Source organism: Pleurodeles waltl, chromosome 3_1 (genome assembly GCF_031143425.1).
Source record: "Pleurodeles waltl isolate 20211129_DDA chromosome 3_1, aPleWal1.hap1.20221129, whole genome shotgun sequence".
Taxonomy (NCBI): domain Eukaryota; kingdom Metazoa; phylum Chordata; class Amphibia; order Caudata; family Salamandridae; genus Pleurodeles; species Pleurodeles waltl.
The window spans coordinates 323,818,644-323,837,307 of NC_090440.1; positions in this window are offsets into that span (position 1 = coordinate 323,818,644).

Sequence of the window (18,664 nt, forward strand, 5' to 3'; positions counted from 1 at the left end):
TAAGAGCACAAGGTAGCATGAAGCATTGCTTTGTGTTACTTAGCTCCGAGGAGGCATTGCATGAGTGGAGCATGGGCATTTACATGCAACCACCCATGCCTTTTGACGCAAAACCGTATCTACAAACAAAAGTAGACAGGGTTTTGTGCCAAAATATAACACCATTTCAAAGCAGGTGTTTAAAGGAGAAATGTTTTCATTTCTTCTTTCTTTTACGACTTCGCATGTGTGCTGTTCTGTGCAGCATGCATACAAAGTAGGACACGCTTTAATGTGTGTCTAAGCATAGTATTGTGTACTGGAAAGGTACCCTTCCAGTACAAAACCTGTGCTAGACTCATGCACACACCCTAGCACTATGGCACTAAGGTGTGTGCGTGGGGCACGGCAGCTGAAATCAGTGCTGGTGGTAGGGAGAGGGGAGGAGAGTGTCATATCTTTGTAGATAAAGCACTCTCCTGTTCCCTCCCAGTCACGGAACACAGCGCAGCCTTTTTGGCTGCTGCACTGCGTTCCTTGCATTGTTTGTAAATCTGGGCCAGAGTCTTCCTTTTTGGGACAGTCATAGCAGACCCCATTCTTCAAGGGGTCAAAACAGTTTCCCTGGTACTTTCTTCCCTTTGACTTGAATGGGTCACTGGGTTCCAGCCTTTGGGCAGACCTTTTGGACCCTTTTGAGAACTCCTTTTTTTGCCGTTATTGCTTCCCTCTTTCCCAAGAGGGAGGCTGACTCTCCTTTGGGTGCACATCCATTCATCAACTATCCTAACCAGCTGTATGGGCTAAACAGATTAGAATCTACTAGGTGCTTCTCTGAAGAACAAGCACTCAAAATGTGCTCTTTGACAAATTGTACAGGCCATCATAGGTGTTAACTCCATTTCCCTTGAACTAGCCTTCAGACCCTCCAGGATTTTGTGATTTGCAAAAAAAATCACAAAATCAGCAGTTTTGGAAAAATCCTGGGCACTTTTACAAAAGTGCCTGTGAAATTTGAGGGAAATGCTCACTCCTTGCATTGGTCCAGGGCCAATAGAAGGAGGGTCTAACAGCAAGCAGGTGGTATATATCTGCTCCCTCCTCACCTACACCTGTCTTGCCAGTCATGACGACGAACCACAGGGACAAGCGGAATGGGCACAAGCGGACAAAGGCACCAAAGGTAGGGTACCCTGATCCGTTGTGTTGTGTGCTCCATTTCCTCGCCTGGGGCACCCTACGTCTTTTGGGCCCACCACACACAAGACACAGGCAGCAGGTCCGGGGCCATATCTGTACTTTTTAAAATGTACACAGCCAGCCGCCCACTGCATGGGTGCCCAGCTGCATACATTTAAAAGTTTAAAGGAAATACCGAAATGCCCCCAGGCCTGCCGCCTAAATGCCCCACCCCCTAGGCAGGCAGGGCATCTTAGTTTATGCAGAGCCTGCCACACACAGGACACAGGCAGCAGGTGCGGGCCATTTCTGTTGTTTTTTAGAGATACATAGACAGCCGCCCATTGCATGGACGGCCGGCTACATAAATTTTAAAAAAGGACGAAAATGTCCCCAGGCCTGCCGGCCATGCCCTGTGCGCGGCAGGCCCTAAAATAGTGAAATTTCCCACCCCATCGGGCATTTATTTTTTGTTTTTGTTTAGATCCTGCCACCCACTGGGCCAGGGTATTATATTTAGGGCCTTCTGTCCACTAGACAAGGGTAGCAGTGCCCCTGGGGGCATGTTTTTGTTTGTTCAATGTCAGGGTCCACCGTCCACTGAGCATGGGTGGTGGGGCCCTTACGAGCGTGTACTTGTGTTTTTTTTAATGTTAGGGCCTGCCGCCCATTGGGCATGGGTGGCAGGGCCCTGAATGGCATGTATATTTTTTTTAATATTTATGCCTGCCCCCCCCCCCAGGTAATGGTAGCAGGGCCCTCGGGCATGTTTTAGTTTTTTTTTCAATGTTAGAGCCTGCCGAACACTGGGCATGCGTGGCGGGGCCCCGATGGGCATGTATTTGTTTTGTTTTTTAATGTTAGGGCCTGCCACCCACTGGACATGGTCGGCGGACCCTGAGGGGCATGTATTTTTTTAAAAAATGTTTAGGGCCTGCTGCCCACTGGGCAAGGGTAGCAGGGCCCTTGGGGACAAATTTTTTTTTTTTTTAAAGTTAGGTCCCACGCCCACTGGGCATGGGTGGCAGGGCCCTAAGGGGCATGTATTTGATTTTTTTTAATGTTAGGGCCACCACCTACTGGGCATGAGTGGTGGGCCCTGTGGGCATATATTTTATTTTAATGGTTAGGCCCTGCGGCCCACTGGGTAAGGTTAGCAGGGCCCTCTGGCATTTTTCTTTTTTAAACTTAGGTCCTGCCTTAACATGGGTGGCGGGGTCCTGAGGGGCATGTATTTTTTTAAAAATGTTTAGGGCCTAACTCTTTTTTGCTATTTTGTAGAGTCTCGGAGGGCTAGTTCTAGAGCCATTGAGCTGTCTGGTTACTACAATATACGCTTGCTGACGCACAGAGCAGGTAAATCTTGGTTTCTGTACAATTCTGAGGATATAAATGATGCATATGCTGAAGCGCAGAACCTTGAGGTCTCCACCTAGATTTGTGAAGAACTTCTTGCAATGGGTTTCGAGGAAGCAGTTTGCATTATGTCTATCCCAGACCATCCTTGCAAGCCGAGATGGTCTGCTTTTCACAGCAGTAGCCGAACATCAACTCATAGTTTTGCTGATGAATTCTGTGTATTTCTGTGCCATTTTTAAAATATGTATTTATATATTTATTGATTTGTTTCTGTTTTACACAATAATACACTGTTTGGGGGTTTTGGATGCACACGGTTTATAACATTTGGCCAAAAGGCATCACATATATAGTTGGTTTTTTTCATTGCTTTGTTTTAGGGTGGGAGGGGGTGCTGATTGCGATGTTTCAGCTCATGCAATCATGTTCCATCCTTTTAACATCTTGAATTTGGATGTGTCCACTGGCTGTAGAAGGCTGGCCCTCTATGTATTGTGCAAAGCTAGGCACAGTGTGCAGGGGGTCCAGACAACCAAACGTTGGTTTCCAGAGGTAAAAATCAGATCACCTAATGCTCCAATTTTTTAGGATGCTGGTCAAGCAGTTAGGCTAAGCCAGGAGATGTGCTAACCATTTGTTGTACTCACAATATCAATAATGCACCACGCACACCCAATAAATAACTCAAGACCAGAATTTATAACAATACTTCAGACTTTTATATATTTTTTAAGACCAAAATGGTTAAGATACATTAAGGATTTTTTGAGTTATGATTTTTCGAAGTTTTAAAAAAGTTGGGGGGTCATTCTGACCTCGGCGGTAAAAGGCCTTAACCGCCGGTCAGAAGTCTGCCATCCTACCGCCGCGGCCACGGTAAACCGCCACAGTCATTCTGACCTCCAACTGTCAAACCGCCAAAAACCCGACATCCATGGAAGGCCGCCACATCAGCGGGCAGCGATAAACTGGAGATGACCAAACCTCCACCGTCACGCCAACACAAACACGCCCATGCCATTACGACCCACGAATCCACGCGGCGGTCTTTCAACCGCGGTATTCCATTGGCGGTACACACCGCCGCACTCAAAATACACATACCCATACAAAACACAGCCACATTGGACAAATCGAAATACACACACCGGATACCCATACAAACAACACTCCCACACACCCATCACCATATAAAACACACACCCACATCACCCACAAACCCCTACGACAACAATTTCTGAGAGAAGGCGCAATACACTGAGAGAGAGCACAGGGAACGCAAAGCACAACACACACAGGAACCCAACATCATCACCCACACCACATCTACGCACACATCACCACACATCACCACACACATCACCACAAACACCACCCCACACCTCATCCACACCACCCCATGGCACCCCCAAGACACCCCAGGTTCTCGTACCAAGAACTCAGGGTCATGGTGGAGGAAATAATAAGGGTAGAGCCCCAGCTCTTCGGCACACAGGTGCAGCACACCACAATAGCCAGGAAGGCAGAGCTATGGCAAAGGATCGTAGACAGGGTCAACGCTGTGGGACAGCATCCCAGAAATCGGGAAGACATCCGAAAGCGATGGAACGACCTACGGGGGAAGGTGCGCTCGATGGTGTCAAGACACAACATCGCTGTGCAGAAGACTGGCGGCGGACCCCCACCCACTCCACCCCAATTCACAGCATGGGAGCAAGAGGTCTTCAACATCCTGCATCCTGATGGCCTCGCTGGAGTAGCCGGAGGAATGGACTCTGGTAAGTCGAATCTCAACTACTGTCCCCCCCCCCCAGCATGGCAACCCACACCCCCACCCTCACCCCCAATCCCATCCCCCCAGCACACATCCTCCCTGCCAATGTCTCACTAGCACAACCCACCCTAAACAACACCAACCCCTGAATGCCAACACAAACCATAGACACCCATCACCTATGCATGACCACTGCACATACCCATACACCCCCCCAACCACCTTCACAACTCCTCCCACAAGGGAATGCCATCACTGGGGGACAAGGGCACCCACAAAATGCACACCATGGCACACACAAAAGCAATAACCATACTCTTTTACCCCTGCAGGGCCCGAACGCCAACCCACCGGTCAGGAGGGTCCAGATTTGTCCATCCCACCCCCAAAACAGGCCCCCAGTGAGGATAGCAGCTCTGTCGACCTAGAACCTGATGACCAGCCCGGAACATTGGGGACCTCTGGACAGTCGGTTCCCCACACACAGACACAGGCCACAGCAGACCCAACCCCCTGTTGGAATATCAGCACAGCTCCCACCCAGCGGGCCCATGCCTCTGTCTCTAGGACGCGTCAATCAGCGGTGTGTCCGCCACTACAGGGCACCCAGGCTGACCCAACACCCCAACAACAACAGGGACCTGGGGGCAGTGGTAGTGGGCACACCGTCCAGGGGCCCGGGGAAACAGGGGAACTGGGAGGGCTGCAGTGCGAAAGGGGGGGGAGGACAGGCCCAGGGAACCCACTCTCCAAGAGGCCCTCACCACCATCATGGGAGCATACCACCACTCCCAGGAGACGATGGTGACGGTACTGGCCAGGTTTCAGGAGATCCAGGCACAGCAGGAGGAACGGTACATGGGGTTCAGCAATGAACTCAGGAACATCGGTACCGCTATGGGGACCATAGACCTGGCCCTCAACCGGATAGAAACCACATTGCAAAACCATGTGGCACCACAAAGGGCCCCTGTCACTAGCCAGGACCACGAACAGCCTACCACCTCCGCCGGCGCTAGTGGACAGGAGGCCCTCCCACAACGACAGGCCACCAGAACCCCACCTCCTGCTGAAGAACAACCACCCCACAAGCGGAACCTGAGATCGCACAAGAAGACAGAGTAGGATGCCAAGACCCCCGCCAGCATAACATACCCCCTGATGTCATCCCACTGTCCCACATTGTCACCCTGTCCAACCTTGAACTGCCCCTGCTCCATCCTTCCACAGGCATATGGACAATGCACCTGTCAGACTGAGAACTGGACTCTGCCATGGACATTACTCCACCCCCTCCCATCACCGTTTTACTATCATGTATCATTATCTAGCACTACAAATAAATCACTCATTGCACTAAAAATATTCTGGAGTCAGCTTCTATTCTTAACAAATGTATTACACATTACGATTCAATAATGTTCAGTCAATTTGTGATGACAACATACCGATGTCAATAAGCTTTAGTCCATGTCCAAACCAAGCAGAAGTCACGCAGTGGGTCATACAGCACTGAAAAGGGAAGGGAAAATCAAAAATCTGTTAAAAGGAACTGGGGGGAAATACAGACAGTAGAGATGCAGGAGGCTTTAAGTAAATGTTAAATGGCGTGGGTGAATCTCACCTGTGTGCTACTGAAAATACTGTTGTATAACTGTGTCCCTGTTGTCTGTGTCGTCCCCGTCGTCTTCCGCCTCTTCACTCTCCACAGGCTCCACAGCTGCTACAACACCACCATCTGGACCATCCTCCTGCAGGAAAGGCACCTGCCGTCGCAATGCTAGATTGTGCAGCATACAGCAGGCCACGATGATCTGGCACACCTTCTTTGGTGAGTACATTAGGGATCCACCTGTCATATGCAGGCACCTAAACCTGGCCTTCAGGAGCCCGAAGGTTCTTTCTAAGATCCTCCTAGATCGCCCATGGGCCTCATTGTACCGTTCCTCTGCCCTGGTCCGGGGATTCCTCACTGGGGTCAATAGCCAGGACAGGTTGGGGTAACCAGAGTCACCTATTAGCCACACACGTTGTCTCTGTAGCTGTTCCATCACATAAGGTATGCTGCTATTTCGCATAACATACGCGTAATGCACTGACCCAGGGAACTTGGCATTTACATGGGAGATGTACTGGTCAGCCAAACAGACCACCTGCACATTCATAGAATGGTAATTTTTTCTGTTTCTGTACACCTGCTCATCGTCTTTTGGGGGTACTAAAGCCACATGGGTCCCATCAATGGCACCAATGATGTTGGGGATATGTCCAAGGGCATAGAAATCACCCTTCACTGTAGCCAAATCACCCTCCTCTGGGAAAACAATGTAGCTCTGCATGTATTTCATCAGGGCAGACAACACTCTGGACAAAATCTTAGAAAACATAGGCTGAGACATCCCAGATGACATGGCCACTGTTGTTTGTAATGAGCCACTTGCCAAAAAATGGAGGACTGACAGAACCTGCACTAGAGGGGGAATTCCTGTGGGTTGGCGGATGGGGGACATCAGGGCTGGCTCCAGCTGGGCACACAGTTCATGTATAGTGGCTCTGTCAAGTCGGTATCGTAGTATAATATGGCGTTCTTCCATTGTCGACAGGTCCACCAGCGGTCGGTACACGCGAGGATTCATCCTTCTCCTCGCAAATCCCAGCGGACGGTGCCTAGGAAGGACAACATGGAGCACAGAGTCAAGCAACCCACAGGTACATTCACCACAGCTTGCACAGCACACGATTATCTATGTATTGAAAGGCTTGTATGTGTGGCAATGCAAGGCCTAGGCCTGTGTGACGCAGTTGAAATTAAGCCATGTGTGCCCTTGAAATGGCGGCTGCCTGACCTGTGAAGTGTGACAATGGGATGTGAGGTCAATGCGCTGGCGTGGCACACCGTGGCGGTAGGCGGTCGAAGACCGCTGTGCTATGCCGCATTGGTTAACATTGAAGCCCATGGGTTTCAGGAGCCAATGACGAGGTGCGCCGGCGGTCGCGGTACGCACCGCCGCGGTACGCACCGCCGCGGGCGTGACCGCCATTTTCTATCTGATTAATCACTCGAGACCTGATCATCCACAGGAGAGGACCTATACTGCAAGTGCTGCTGTGACCTCGGTCTGGAAGAAACAATGGCTGCTGCGACTGGGGAAAGGGCCCCTGCCTTCACTTCTGAAGAGTTGGAGAAACTAGTGGATGGGGTCCTCCCCCAGTATGCGCTACTCTACGGTCCTCCAGACCAACAGGTAAGTACACTGGGTGAACATTGAAAGGGCAATGCCTGTGTTGAGTGGGGTGGATATAAGATGGTGGGGTGGGGAGAGAATGAGGAGTGCAACGCACGACAGATGAGAGCATGTGCCACATGGAACGGTTGGGGAGGGGGGGCCAATCACATCTAACTTGCAGATAAATGATGATATTTCCTTTCCCACCCTGTACATGTCAAATAGGTCAGCGCCCATCAGAAAGTCGACATTTGGCGTGCCATCGCCAAGGAAGTCCTGGCCCTGGGGGTCCAACAGAGACGGGGCACCCACTGCCGCAAGAGGTGGGAGGACATGTGCCGCGGGACCAGGAAGACTGCTGAGTCACTGCTTGGAATGGCCTCCCAACCTAGGAGGGGTGCCAGTCGTATCCTGACCCCCCTGATGTCCCGGATCCTGGCAGTGGCCTACCCTGATTTGGATGGGCGCGTGAGGACATCACAGCAGACACAAGGGGGTGAGTATCAGCACATTCAGCTATCTTTATGCGCAGTGGAGGTGTCTGGGTGGGGGAGGAGGGCTGTGGGTGACATTAGGCCAGGGCGCTTTCTGTAGTATAGTCCTCTCCTTTAGGCATGGCCCTGTGCCCCCACCCCCCACCTCTGTAGGGTGCCAAGTACAGCTATCCATGGTCCTGCATCATACATGTGTGTATTTGTTGTCCATAGACCTGTAGGGCTGGTCACAAGTACTGAGTAGTGTACCCCGATTGCGCGGCGTAGTGCTTGAGGCTCCTGTGTCTGTCCTCTCCGCCAACGGTGTTGACAATGCATGCACTCAATCTGTTTTTTTTCTCCCCCCACCCTTTTTCTTCATCTTCCTGTGCATGTGTGCATTAGCATCATCAGGCGGAGGAGAATTGGCATCGGAGCATGAGGGAGCTGCAAGTCACAAGGCCCCGGTGGGCCATGGTACAGACAACGAGGGCACCAGTGATCCGGAGGGCGAGGGGAGCACCACAACGGGGACCTGTGGTGACACCAGCGACACCGACACGTCCTCGGATGGGAGCTCCCTAGCGGTGGCGGCAACATCCGGGCCCCCCGCCTCTACAGGTACAGCCGCCACCCAGCGCACCAGCTCCGCCCTCCCAGCAGCCCCTCAGCCTTCGCTCCGTGCCCGCTCGCCCAAGAAGGCGGGCATCTCCTTCGCCCCAGGCACCTCAGGCCCTGCCCCAGTTACCCCTGCTGCCCTCAGTGAGGAGGTCATTGACCTCCTGAGGACCATCATTGTTGGGCAGACTACCCTTTTGAATGCCATCCAGGGGGTAGAAAGGGAGGTGCATCGGAGCAATGCCTACCTGGAGGGCATTCATTCGGGTCAGGCTGCCCATCAACGATCGTTCAATACTCTGGCCTCAGCACTGACGACAGCCATTGTCCCTGTTTCCAGCCTCCCTCTTCTAACTGCCTCCACCCTGTCTCTGTCTCCTGTTCCTCAGCCTATCCCATCCACACCATCAGACCAGCCTGCACACACCTCAACACCCAAGGGCAGCTCATCCAGACATAAGCACCACAGATCCCACAAACAGTCACCCAAGCAACACACAGATGCAGACATGCCAACAGTCACTATCACCTCTGTGTCCCCCTCCTCCTCGTCTCCCTCCTCCCTCCCTGTGATGTCTACACTCAAACATGCATGCACACCACCATCAGCCAGTACTTCTATCACCAGCACACCCTCCAGTACAGTCCGCACACGTGCAGTCACCACCCCCACTGCCATTTACACATCCCCTGTGTCCTCTCCCACTGTGTCTGTCACCCCCTCTTCCAAGACACACAAACGCAGGCAGCCACCCACCCAACAGCCAACCACATCACCACAGCCTACGTCACAAGCACCTGCACCCAAAGACAGCACACTTGACTCTCCTACAACCACATCCTCTTCCTCCACTCCCATAACCACTACTCCCACCCTTTACCTTGGTCCTAAAAAACTTTACCTCTCCAATCTTAACCTCTTTGCCTCACCTGACCCACCCCCTCCATCTGCTAAGAGTCCCAAGAGCACCTCAGCCACCACCAGCCCAGCTTCAAGTGTCACCGTAGTGCATGGGTTTTGGAGTCCACCCTTTGGCAGCAGTGATACATCTGTCAGCAGCAAGGGGACAGCCAGCCCCCCCCCTGGAAAGAGGACCCGGAAACTCAAGGGCCGCCGTGAGAAGACTGACACGGCTGCCCCCAAGGACCAAAGTTCGGCCACTTCACCTGCCACAACATCCAGGGGAGGCAAGGGCCAGAGAGCCTCATCTAAGGAGCGAAAGGGCAGCAGGGCGGAGAAGTCAGCCAGCAGGAGCGCGGAGCAGGAGGGCCCCACAAGCCCCATCCCGGGTGTAAGGGAGGACACCCAAGGGCCCAGGACTCCGTCACCGAAGGGTCCAGCAACTGCACGGTTGGAGGGCGACTGAGCAGGGAGTCCTGGCCAGGTCTGGCTCCCTTGATTGACTGGACAAGCACCGCTGAACAGGACCCGCCGTGCAGAAGAGCACCGCTGAACAGGACCCGCCGTGCAGAAGAGCACCGCTGAACAGGGCCCGCCGTGCAGAAGAGCACCGCTGAACAGGGCCCGCCGTGCAGAAGAGCACCGCTGAAGAGGGCCCGCCGTGCAGAAGAGCACAGCTGAAGAGGGCCCGCCGTGCAGAAGAGCACCGCTGAAGAGGGCCCGCCGTGCAGAAGAGCACCGCTGAACAGGGCCCGCCGTGCAGAAGAGCACCGCTGAAGAGGGCCCGCCGTGCAGAAGAGCACCGCTGAAGAGGGCCCGCCGTGCAGAAGAGCACCGCTGAAGAGGGCCCGCCGTGCAGAAGAGCACCGCTGAACAGGGCCCGCCGTGCAGAAGAGCACCGCTGAACAGGGCCCACCGTCTCAAGCACCGCTCAGCTGGGCCCCGCCGTCTGAAGCACCGCTCCGCTGGACCCTTCCTGTCAAGCACCGCTCCGCTGGGCCCCGCCGTCTCAAGCACCGCTCCGCTGGGCCTTTCCTGTCAAGCACCGCTCCGCTGGGCCCCGCCGTCTCAAGCACCGCTCCGCTGGGCCCTTCCTGTCAAGCACCGCTCCGCTGGGCCCTTCCTGTCAAGCACCGCTCCGCTGGGCCCTTCCTGTCAAGCACCGCTCCACTGGGCCCTTCCTGTCAAGCACCGCTCCGCTGGGCCCCGCCGTCTCAAGCACCGCTCCGCTGGGCCCTTCCTGTCAAGCACCGCTCCGCTGGGCCCTTCCTGTCAAGCACCGCTCCGCTGGGCCCCGCCGTCTCAAGCACCGCTGGCCCAATGACAGTGCCGGTTCTGTGTCGAGCTACTGTTCACGGTTCACTCTGCCCACCATGCCTCCTCCGTAACCAGTGGTCTCTGTAATCCACATGATGGACTGTGGCTTTGCACTCCCCAGGATGGCACAGTGGGCAACCCACCCACTGTAGAGACTTGTGAGACTGTGCGCCGGCGTTCATACTCGTGGTAGATGAGCAGGTAGAGGAGAGCAGGTAGGATGTTTAATTCGGGTTCCATGCTGTTCAGATTCCTCGTGGAGTGTGTTTCGGTGAGCGTTTTCCCGTTCGTAGTCTGTTTCCGCCGTATTTTTATCGGCGGGGCTCCCGCCCCGGAAAAGGTGCCGGATTGGTGAGTTGTGATAGGGTGGGCGGTACATTGTCTGCCGCCTGCCTGTTGGCGGTGACCGCCGCGCTGTTTGTTTGTCCCGCCGTGGCGGTCGGAGTGTTAAAGTGGCGGGCTGTGTTGGCGGTTCCCGCCAGGGTCAGAATTCCGTTTTTTTGACCGCCGGCCTGTTGGCGGTTTGGCCGCCACTTTATCACCGACCGCCAGGGTTAGAATCACCCCCTTAGTCTTTCTGTGCATAATTACGCACCAAAGTAATCAATAGGCAGTCACTTTTAAAAATGTATAAAAAATCGTACGGTTGGGTTACCAGTCTCTTCTTTTGGAGGATGGTCGAAGCAATCAGTGGGCACAATGTGCCAGCTGGAGATCCTCGGGATGCTGGAAAGTCTCTTGGCACAGGCACAGGGCCACTTGGAGGGGCCACCTGGAAAAGGGGATGGTTTGCAGGTTTAATGATGGTGCCTTGGAGTCCCCTTGGGCTGTCAAGGTCACAGGGGGTTAGGGACCTGTGGCACACTGCTGGATCTATGATGCAGGGCCCAGGGGGCTGGATGCAGGGCGAGTTAGAGGTCTGGAAGGCTGTGCGCACTGGAACCCTTTGGAGCTGGAGGTAAGTCTTCTTCCGGGGCCTTGCAAGATGAGAAGGGTTCTCTGGTTGGAGGTCTGGGATGCTCCTGAAGTCTCTTGACTAGGGCTTCCTCCTGGTCCAGTTGCAGCTCAGAGAGAGCTGTTTTTGCTGTTGTCCGATGTGCACTGACCTTTACCTAGGATATTAGCACAACCCGGCCACAGGAGGGCGTAGTGCCACCAAAGTTGGCACTCTTGCAAATCTCATCTGGGGTCTTGTTGGGTTTTCGTCAGGTCCAGCTGTAACTTCTGGTGGCGGCGATATCGGCTGGTCGGTTAAGTGACCCTCATCAGTTTGCTGGTTCTTGCTGGTTTCTTTTGCTTCTTGAATGGTGCCTCCACTCAGGAGGGAGATCTTGGTCTATTTGCAAAGCCTGGAGGTCCTCTGGGTCTTTTAAGGTCGGTCCAGTGGTCAGCTCCTCCGCAGCAGCGATTGTCAGGACTCTGGTGCAGTAAGCAGGGGTCTTGGAAACTCTTCTGGTGCAGAAGAGCACCAGGTCCTCTGTCATCGTCCTGTCGGGTTCTTTGGTGCTGTCTTCTTTTCTTCCTGATGAATCTAGTTTCTTGGTCTAGGGGAGCCCACTAAATACTGAATTAGGTGGATATTTCAGGAGGAACCTGGTAGTGTCCAATGGGACACTTAACCTTGGGTGGCTACACCCACTACAGTGACCACTTCCTGTGGAAAGGGTCACTACCCGAAACCTCATTGGCTATTTTCCTGCCATCCAACATGGAGGAAAATGAAATGGAGAGTCCACTTTGCCTGCAAGCCCCTAGGGGTGGTGCATGCTCAGTGAGACCCACCTCTTACCCTTTGTGTGGTTTCCCACCTTTGCTCCTGCCAAACGTGGAGGGTTGCAAAGGGGGAAGCCATCTGCTGCTCGCAGTAGGCCTGGGAGCTTGAGTTTCAGGGGCTGTAGCCCTTTGAAGCTCACCGCCAGGGTGTTGCACATTCCTGAGGGAGGGGGTGTTAGCTCCCCCACCCAGCAATGGCATTGTCTCACAAACCAGAGAGTCAGGGCTCTCCCCAAAGGTTTGTGTATTGGCTGTCTGGAGGTGGCATACTTTATAGAACCAGTCAGCAACCATGCCAGTTAGGTTAATTTTTGCAGGGGCACCTCTAAGGTGACCCCTGGGTACATTTTGGGATAATTTCAATACTTGAACCAGTTTGGATTTATCACCCTGAGTTGTTTGATATCAAACAACCCAGGGTTTAGAGTGGTCATCATGTAGCTGGGGAACTCATGTTAGACCAGTGCCCAGTACATGTACTTATAATGGCTGCTCTGTTCACTCACTATGTCCCAGGTTTGGCATGGACACAGTGGGGGCATATTGGTCATACAGCTATGCCCTCACATATGGTATGATGCACCCTGCCTTAGGGATGGAAGTCCTGCTAGAGGGGTGACTTGCCCATAACATATGCAGTGTAGGGTGGACAGGGCACACAGGGAGTGTGCCATGTCGAGTTTGCCTTTTTAGGTTTGCCCCAGTACACTCAGCCTGCAATGGCAGTGCTGGGCGCATCTGGGTGCAGGACCCTAGAGGGTGGCACAATCAGTGCTTCTGCCCTCAGGGGCCTACCCTTAATACCCCATGCTCTGGGTACATGGGTACCCATTTACTAGGGACTTACAGGGAAAGTTAAGACTGTATCCAATTGTGCCAAGCATCACAACAGATTTAGGAAAAGAGCTCTGGCCTAGGGAAACTAGTTAGCAGGGGCACTGGGCACTACAACCTCTAGGACACATCAACATCAGGTAAAAAGTGGGGGCTGTCTCCTCTCACACTGGCTGCCTGTTTAAGTTGTGTTTTCTTCTTTGCCCCAATCCTTGAAACTGCCAGGGGTTTGTGATTGTCTTCTCCGTGGATTGTTGTGTTTTAACTCTACACTGGTGGTCTGTTTCCAACTGTTTCATGGTTTCCATTCCTTGGAGCCACTGGCAAAGCATTGCGCCTGAGTTTTAGTGTTTATTTTTGGGATGATTGTGTGGTGTTTAGGGATAGCGTGATGGGGTGAGTGGCAGTATTGTGGGGTCGAGTGAAATGGAAAACGCCTAGTCTGCTCCAACTCTTCTTTGTTTTTTTGTAGCGTCTCAGTGGAATGAATATGCTGGTTGGAGAGCAACTGGGCAGCCTAGCAACTACAATATGTGCTTGCTGCTGCACAGTGCAGATAAGCCTTGGTTTCTGTACACTTCTGGGTAGATAAATAATACACATGCTAAAGCACAGAACCTTGAGATCTCCATGCAGATTTGTGACTTGCAATGGATGGGAGGAACATGGGGGGGGACACACAGTTTACATCATGTCTATCCTAGACAATCCTTGCAAGTGTAGAGATGGAGCACCTTTCACTGGAGTAGTTCAATTTCACCTCATGGTTTTGCTGAGGAGCTCTGTGAATTCCTGTGGGTTTTTAAAATTTGTATTTATGTGTTTATGTATGTTTTACATATTAATACACTCTTTGAGGGTTTGGGGTACACAAGAGTTATAACATTTGACAAAAAGGCATGATTGCTTTTTTTATTTCTTTGTTTGGAGAGGTAAGAGGGTTTGTTGGATTTTCCTTACACATCCTTTATGCACTGTTGGCTGCTCTTATTCTGTCACCCGAGTGCAAAAAGCCAGTTGTATGACACAACCACGCATGCCAGAACCATGCATGCCTTTCCAACACGGTCAGAACCACAACTGTGTCTTTTCCACGCATGCCTTTAAAACGCATGCCTTTACAATGAATTTTGTTGTAAAAGTATGCTTAGTAAAGGAATATGTGGAAACGGCATGCATAGGTGTTTATAAAATCCCCTCTTAACCTAAAAATCTACCCCAACCCCTCCACCCCCCCTGAGGCCCAGATCTACCCGCACCCCTAAACACCTTCCTCCCAAATCCCTGGCCTCTGTTTACATAAATAAATGACCCTGACCCCCCTCTCTCCCGAGCCCTAAAACCTCCCCCACCCCTAAACACTAAACTACCACGACACCCCCACCCACCCTGAGTTCTAAAAACTTCCCCCACCCCTAATACTGAAACTACCCCGAAAGCTCTAAAAAATAAACTTCCCCCACCTCCACCCCACCCCTAAAAGATAAACAACCCTGACCCCCCAACCACACTAAGCCCTAAATCCAACCCACCACTAAAACCTACCCCCAAACCCTGCCCCAGCCCCACTTACCACACTATGCCTTCTCCGGATCCTTCTTCCTCTCCTCTCTGCCCTTCCCCCACCCTTCCTTAAACCTTTCCCACCCTTAAAAAATAAATGACACCAACCCCCTACCCCGCCCCCAAGAAATAAACCACCCTGACCCCCCACCCACTCTAAGCCCTAAAAAATAAACTACTCCGCCCCCACCCACCGTCAGCCCTAAATAATAAACTGCCCCGACCCCACCACCCTGCCCCGAAAAAAAACACCCCAACCTCCTCCCACCCTAATCCCTAAATCCACCCCACTGCTAAAAACTACCCCAAACACTGTGCAAGTCCCACTTACCTCACTGCATCCTTTCCCAATCTTTCCTCCTCTCCTCTCCTCTCTGTCCTTCTCCCGCACTTCCTTAAGCCTTCCCTGCCTCTAAAAAATAAGCTACCCCGACCCCCCAACCAAACTAAGCCCTAAAAAATAAACTACCCTGACCCGCAACCCACCGTAAGACCTAAAAAATAAAGTACCCGACTCCTGCCCCTAGAAAATAAACTACCCCGATCCCCCCCAGCCTAAGCGCTAAATCCACTCCCACCCCTCAAAACTACCCCCAACCCTGCCTCAACACCTATTACCTCACTGTGTCCTCTCTCAATCCTTCCTGCTCCTATCTCCGGACCACTCTCTGCCTTATATCTGCCTTAACCACGCATATGTGTGGTTTAGGCACATGTATGGTTAAGGCAGAGAAAAAGTCAGTTGTGGTTTAGACAAGCGTTGTTCCGCTTGCGTGGTAAACATCCACGGAGCTGAGGAAGTTTTCCCAAAAAGCCATGCTTATGAGCCCCTATATTCAAAGTATGCATGTACACATTTTTTTTTAATGATTTTAGGTTTCCCTTTCGTTGCAGGTGGCTCATCCTGCCCTTTTTTGTCCTTTCGCCTTCCTGTACATATTTAAACTCCAAGTGTTAGAAATGGGGTCTCTATTTGGCAGACCTTTGTCCAAATAGGGAACACAATACTAGTCAGGGTAAGTTACACACAATCCAAATTATCCTTTGCCCACCCTCTGGTAGCTTGGCACTGAGCAGTCAGGCTTACCTTAGAAGGCAATGTGTAAAGTATTTCTGCTGTAAATCATAAAGTAACACAGTGAAAGCACCACAAAAATACACCACACTTGTTTAGAAAAGTATAAGATATTTGTCTGGTTAAATTAAGGTAAAAAACATAAAGATTCAATTAGCACAAGTTGAGATATCACTTTTGCAACATTAAAAAGAGTCTTAAATCTTAGAAATCAACAGTTGTCTCTTGTTTACACAAAGTACCTGGTTTGCGTCAAAAATAACACGCACAAAGACCGCAGAGGAGGAGATGTGTGGAAAAATAGGGTGTGTGTCGGAATTTCCGTGCGCCACAGATGATGCGTTGGTTCTTTCCATGCTGCCAGGGGCTTTGCGTCGATTTCCGGTGTGGAGTCTTGGTTCCTCACTGTGATACAGGGATCTTTTAGACACCCAGGGATGATGCGTGGAAATCCTAGGCGTGAGGGACAAACTCCCAGCCTTTGGGTTGATCTGGCATGGTGATGCATCGAATTGTCTGTCGCACGGCAGGTGCTGCATCAATTCTTCACTCGTGAAGTCAGGCTGCGTCATTCCGGTCGGCTGTGCGTTGATCATGTAGGGCTGTGCGTCTAATTTTCTGTCACAAGGCAGGCGCTGTGTCAAGTATTCACTCGGTAAGTCAGGCTGTGTCAGTCCGGTTCGGCTGTATGGCGATTTTCTCGTTGCAAGGCAGGCTGTGCGTTTCCGGCAAGGTGTGCGTTGATTTTTGGGGCACAAGGAGTTCCTTGAAGAGGTGAGGTCTTTTTGGCCCTGTGACTTCAGAAAACAGGAGGCAAGCTCAATCCAAGCCCCTGGAGAGCACTTCTCAGCAAAGTCAGAGAGCAGCAAGGCAGCAGGGCAGCAATCCTTCTCAGCAAAGCAGTCCATCTGAGTCTTTTGGGCAGCCAGGCAGTTCCTTTAGACAGTTTGCAGGGTCAGGTACAGAAATGTCTGATTTGATGAGATCAGAGACCCAGTTTACATACCCAGGCAGCCAGGCAGGTCTTCTGATAGAGTTTAGGTGCAGGTCCAGTAAGTGTATGAGTTGGTGGGGTCAGAGACCCAGTTTATATACCCAAAAATGCCTTTGAAGTGGGGGAGACTTCAAAGAGTGGTTTTGAAGTGCAAACTTTCCCTTTCAGCCCAGTCCTGTCTGCCAGGTTCCCAGTGGGAGGTTATCAGTCTATTTTGTGAGGCCAGGCCACTGACCTCACAAACTGGACTGGAAGTGAAGTGGTCCCGAGGGTACTCTGGTCCAAATGTCCTTCTTTGGTGGAGTAAGAGCTTGCCTCCCTAAGCAAGACAGTACACCCATGCACCACATGTTTTCCAGTTGCCAAGGCTTGTTGGCATCCTTCCATGAAGTTCTTGGTGCATCTTGCAGCTCCGGCCCCAGCACTCTAACCTGCGACGTACAGCTTCCTGCGTGGTTCTTCGACGACGTGGGAACCTTTGTCATAGTGCTGCGTGGGCCTTGTTTGCACCTTCCTTGTCCCAATGCTGTGGGACTCCTGTACACTCTGCCTGGTCTTCTGTGGACTCTCTGTTTTGGTGAGAGCCCCCTCTGACTTCTCCTCCTGGGTAGAGTCCACCTAGTCCTTCCTGGTCCCGTGCAGCGCCATTTTCTGCTAACCGAGAGCTTTGCGTGTACCAAGGCTTGCTGGTGGACTCCAGTGACGCAAACCAGACTGCAATCCTCCATCTGGCGTGGGATGACATTTGCACAAACCAGGAACCCGACTCCGTCTTCCTGGGTGAAGTACCAACACTTGCCTAGGTGGGAAACCGACATTCGCATTCCACTTTCTTAGTATGTGGTTTGTGTCCCCCCAGGCCCATTTCTAACAATTGTGATTTTCATTAACTTCACTGTTTTCTAACAGTTTTATGCCTATTTCTGCATACTAGTGTATATAATTTGTGTATTACTTACCTCCTAAGGGAGTATAGTCTCTATGGTATTTTTGATATTTGTGTCACCAAAACAAAGTACCTTTATTTTTTTAACACTTTGTTGTTCTTTCATGTGTGTGAGTGCTGTGTGACTACAGTGGTATTGCATAAGCTTTGCATGTCTCCGAGATATGTCTTGGCTGCTCATCCACAGCTACCACTAGAGAGTCCGGCTTCCTAGACACTGACTACACCTTACTAATAAGGTGATACCTGGACCTGGTATAAGGTGATAACACCATAGGCGCTCCCCACACACCAGGCTAGCTTCCTACATTGGTAGCAGGGATGGGATAGGCACTTGCAATTGCCTTACCACTGTGTCACTAGATACTTTCCACAGGGCAGACCATTTGCTAACTAGTAGGGACACACTGCACTTTGGGGCATATTTATGAAAAGCGGCACTGCACATAGTGCAGTGCCACTTTCTAGCGCCCCTTATTGCCCCACAAACGCCACCGTGGTAGTGCCGTATTTACAACACCGCACCATGGCTGTAGTTAGGGGAGCTAGCGTCCAAATTTTGGACGCTAGTCTCGTGCTTTGCATGACTAGCATCAAATATTTTGACGCTAATCCTGCAAAGCACCCAGAGGCCCATTGAATATAATAGGAG